This window comes from Pteropus vampyrus, unplaced genomic scaffold, assembly GCF_000151845.1.
Source record: "Pteropus vampyrus isolate Shadow unplaced genomic scaffold, Pvam_2.0 Scaffold146, whole genome shotgun sequence".
NCBI classification, from domain to species: Eukaryota; Metazoa; Chordata; class Mammalia; order Chiroptera; family Pteropodidae; genus Pteropus; species Pteropus vampyrus.
Genome location: NW_011888927.1, coordinates 3,647,253 through 3,652,843, shown reverse-complemented (window position 1 = coordinate 3,652,843; position 5,591 = coordinate 3,647,253).

Sequence of the window (5,591 nt, the reverse complement as noted above, 5' to 3'; positions counted from 1 at the left end):
ATAAATGTGATACTATACAAAAGTTTTGGATCCCAACATTTAGAATGAATATATTTATTTACTTTTTGCATGTGATTCTCTTTTTGTATGACAAATAGTTCATTGTAGATCCCGGTAAATATATCTAAGAGGTAAAAAGGCCCTACAACTTATCTTTGGTAACCATAAACTCTTTGATGGAAAGAAACAGAAAACTGTCATTTAGCATGAAACAGCTTTTGATAAGATACTGCAGGATATATAGAGATCATCTGTAGGTTATTATTCTTGTATAGTTAAAAATATATGCACAAACAGATGTAAACAATAGATTCGATGTGTAGCTCATGATGAACATGGGCATGGTCAGATCTAAAAGGTAGCCCCTCAGGGTATGGTTTCATCAGAATTAAAAAAAAAAAAAATCTGCTAAAGCTGGAGAGGACAGCTAATGTTTCTCTGACCTTGGAAGTCAGTTCTGACTTTTTACAGTGCAAAAGCCAGCATTGTGTAATGAAATCGTATCAGTAAATTTTATCAATAGGCATGTATTTTTCATGTTCAGGCTCCAAGTAAAAACGGAACAACATTTCATTGAGGAAAGTGGATGAATTCTGTACCTTTTATATAAACTAGGTTAAACATCATCTTTGCTTTGGGGAACCAGATAAAAAAAGTTTTTGTAGGTCCCCTTATTAAGTGTGTGTTTGTGTGTCTCCCTTGTCTGTGTGTTTGTGTGGCTGGGGAAGGGGGTAAAATGGAGTACAGCGAGTTGTTAATCAACTGTTTCTGCAATATGCCTATATGATTAAAAAATTTATATAGAATGTTACCCTGTTGTTTGTTAGTTATATTTTCCCTTCAGATGCAGCAAAAAAGTTTGCTTGACATCTAATCAAGCAACACTGCTTCTTCAGACTTGAAGGAGAACTCAGAAAGTTAGTTTTTTTATTCTTCTTCATTTAAGTATTATTTTTTAATTGCAGCGTATTAAACATAAAATCTGGTACAATCTTTAAAAATAAATAGGACCTAACTATAAATGGGCCCTGTTGTGTTTTTATCTTTGACAAGCAAGTAATTGCTTCTCAAATTTATCAGTTTGTTTATGCAAAAGCCATTTACCAAGCCTAGCTCAAAAGCATCAATTTCATCATTATCATCTTATTAATTTAGCCAAGCTATAACACAGCTGATTATTCCTGAGTAATATCCTCTGCAGCACATCATGTGTGGCAAAACCATCTGTACAGTACCTATTTAATAAATAAACCCTCGGCTAAATGTCTCTGTTTATTGAGAACTAATGTTTATAGAAAATATAATGGAACTCAATAAATAACTCAGCTTCATCAACCTGCATATGAATCAGTGCGAAGAACGCTGACATCATCACCTTTCAAGTACCAGAGAAAGCAAAATTACCCAAAAGAGCTATAGAGTCAATATTAAGGCATTAAAACTGCAATGAAGGCATATTAATGCTTAAAACTTCATTGTTGGCAGTGGAATTGGCACAATGGACATATTTTATAACTCTAGGAATACTTAGGCTTTATGGCTGCTTCTTTGTTGACTGCTTTGCACTTAATGTAGTTTTCCACTTTAAATAAAAAAAACCCTCAAGATCTTTAAAAAAAAAAAAACCCAAGAAAATTGCTGATTCTAAGCATTCATTTTTAAAATAATGCAAACTGCTGATTCTAATTGTTCAGATTTAAGAAAAAAAAAAGCCAACTCCTTTAACTCCATGCTTCCTGAACTCATATTAGTAGCAACTAGATATTTTGAGGCATGTGCTTTTTAAAAAAGTAACGAATTTCTTAAAAAATTTCTTTTACAAAATTTTTAAAGAGGTTATGCTGAGTGATACCATTGGTGATACTGATAAAGTGAGAATGATTAAATTATTTTGCAAAGAAAAGCCATGTTTTACCTTTTGGGGCCATTATTATTAATATTATATATTGATAATAAAATGCATACCTAAAATTTAAAAGTGCACAATTAATTAATATATTCATATTGAGTCTCATCACTAGGATAATTTTAAAATTTAGATTAATAATTTGAATTTTTATGCTAGTACAAATCCAATGAAGCAAAATGGATCGTTTTCAAATAAATCAAGAAAATGAGTTTTATAACTTGTTTTAAAAGTCTATCTGTCCACACTTTGCTATCCAGAAAAAAGAGCAATCCAAGACAAAATTGTCTTTATTCATATCTAAGGAATGGCCCTCACTGACTTTTGAGCATCAATATGCTTCACTTCACCTTGAAGTCTCCTTGTTATGCAGCTTAAAAGCTACCCTTTTCCCAGGGCCCATAGGACTTCAGATTTTTTTGTCATCATGGCCCAACTCTTTTGTAATTAGAAGTGAGAAAAGAAGCAGGCACTGACCTGTTGCGAAGGGCATGTTGGCTCATTCTCCAGGCCTGGCTTCTACTTCTGCTCATGTGGCTTTGAGACCCACCAGTTTATTCTTTTTCAGGTGCAACTTGTGTGTTAGTTAACACTTTGAAGAATTTTTCCTAGGGCCACGACATATTTGTAATGTTTGACTATAAGGGCACAGAGCTGCTGATATACCTTTCAAATGTTAATCTAAAAGCAGAGTATTTTTTGTTTTGTTTTGCTGTCGTTCAAAACATTATTTATGTCTCACTAGAGCAGGGGGCAAAACATGATAACTCAAGGAGTGAGAGCCTATAATCTGCAGATATCAGCTTTCTTCCCTAGATGCTGCTTCCATTATTCTAGATGTACGTTTTTTATTTTAATTTTTTTTTAGTGTTTCAATTTATGCAGTGGGCTCTGTGGTTTGCGCAGAGACTCCCCATTCCCCAAACCTATGAGGGCTCAAGGGTAATCCTAACAGAATCTCTGTACCTCCTAAATTAGGCAAATGCCTCAAACAAAATGAATACCACATCAAAAGAGCAGAAAGATAGTGAAATGGTGCCAGTAATTGCCTTGTGGGGCAAACTCAGCTTATACAACTTAAAGCTTGCAAACACTGCACCCACACAACCCAGAAGAATACTTTTGTTCCAGGGTTTAAATTGCAAGCTAGGGAGCCAACAACCCCGAAACCCCTCTGTTTGGGAGCCAGAGCATGCAGTGTGCCCCTGACATATGTCTATAAGTAAACCTGCGCCTGGCATGTTGGCAGTTTTGAATAGTTAGGGTTTGGTGACCAAAGTCAATTTCCCACATATTTTGTCACAACTGGGCCCAGATCAGCAAAAAGGCTGTTAGCCTGACAAACTAATTACATTTACTTTAAGATGACCTATGGTTTAAAGTAGCAAAAATGGCAGAGTGCTAGCGAATGAGCCTCATACGGTCAAGTGGCTCACACACACAGAAGGCTCCAGAGATAAGGCAAAGTAAATTTTTATCTATTTGTTCTGAATCTACTTCAGAGTCTAGCCTCCCATTGTGTAATCCATAAAGTCGCTTTCATTCCATTTTAAGAAATCAATTTTAGATATTTCTGATGAAAGGTGATGTCAGGCCTTACCATTTTGAAGCAAGAAATCAAAATACCAATTCTAATCAACCACCCTGCCGTGGGTAACAGAGAGGCTGTGCATGGAGGAGAGGGAGAGTGGGCTTCCCATAAAACACGTGTCATCTGGATGTTGTTGAATAGATTGGCCTGACACGGTTCTTAAACAAATCCACCTTGATTTAGTCCTTGGTACCCATTTTTAAAGTCATTTAACTTATATCTGCTAAGAACCAATAGCAAGGACCACTGAGTGTGACAGACCACAATTCAAGGTTATAATGACAAAGCCGCAGATGCAAAAATAAACCTTTCCCACAGGCTAGGAATACTCTTGGAGAAATCCAGGAATTGGTAAACCTAATGTATATCTGTGAAACATTCTTGATAAAGAGGCACAATTATAAAACGGATGGCACATTTTTGGCTTTCTTTACAAGAAATGGAAGCATTTATAGTTTCAAAGACAATATTGCAATAAATTCCAATAAGGAGATGATAGTTTCAGTTGGATGATTTAGCCACAGTAAAATATATTTACTTGTTTATTTACTCATACAACACTATTTATCAGGTGCCTACAATGTGGTAGGCATTGGGATACATCAGTGAACCCAAGAAATATTGTCTTAGTTTCACGAAGCGTATAATCTGGTGGAAGATTGACAGTTTATAGAAATAAGTGCAAAATTCAATCATGAGGACTAGGAAGGATGGCTACAGAATGGGAGTGGGGAGAACACTTCAAACAAAGGAAATAACCCATAAAACACTTGCAGTGGTAAAGGAATCCATGTGCGAACCAAGAACTGAAAGAACAGTGTGGTTAGATAGCAGAGAGCTAGAGAAATGTGGCGCCAGGTGAACTCGAAGAAGCTGGTATGGTTTGATGTTAAGAACTTTGGCCTTTGGAGCAATGTTTTAGTTAATCCATGTCATCCATGGTCCTGTTACTCTTTGTTCAGAGAACTTATTACGGAGTCACGTGATAAAAAATATTGGTCACCGGCTGGTACTGAAATATTATCCATTCCATCGACTGAGATATTTTATTAAGCACCTATTTCATGAAAGGGATAGATGTTGGAAATATAGTGGTGATCCACGTGGACATGTCCCTGCTCTCACAAAACTTACAGTTGTCAGAAAAGATAAACTTTGAATAAATATAGGTGTACCAAGTGTTTTAAAAGAGGGCACGCAGGGTTTATGACAGGGGAGCCATTTCAGTGGGCTGCGTTGGGATGCTTCCCTGAGGAAGTGATTTGAGCTGAAGTGTAAGGGAAAACCATAATTAAGAACCATAAGATGTCCACTATGGGCAGTCAGGAAGAAAGTGGCAGGAGGTGAAGTTAAAGACAAAGAGAATGAAGGGCTTAAAGCCTCAGTGACTATTTCTAGCTGACAGTAAAAACTCTATTTGTGTTCAACCCTAGAGAAAGTGGTTGCCTTTTGACATTTTCCTCTCTAAACCTGCAGCAATACTGCATTTTGAGGAATGAGGACTTTTTCCCCAAACCACTGTTGTGCCAGATTCTCTCTTGCCCTTCCTCAGGGTTCTGCAGTAGGTATAACTACAAAGACTTGTTAACACGCACTTTCTTGATGGGTCATCTTCTGTCCTTGGATCGCAGCTAAAGCAGTGGGATACTGCTTCTGGGGTCAGAGAGATCTAAGCTGGGAATGGATTGGGGCTGATGATTATGATAACCTCTCATTTTCTCTTTTGTTATGTTTTTCTGTTTTGGGAAAACTTACATGGAAATGCATAACTCCCCTTTCTCCCATTATCCTCCCAGGGAAGAAAAGAAAGAAAGGGATTGGAAATTCTGGGCTGAAGCAGACAGAATGGTGACTGAGTTGAAATGAGACCCACTGTGGTTTATAGACTTTCCAAATTTTCCAGTTCTCTGCACCATTCTGACAGAATAAATTGCTCTGAAGTGCTCCACAGCCTCCATCTGTCCTTGGTTGCAGCTCTATATCATCTAGAGGCTTAGACCAAAATGCCAGCAATCGAAGGAGGTACTGGAATTGAAAATCAATCCAACTCTTCAGAATCTTGAGCATTTTATGTATGGCATGGCTCACACACCA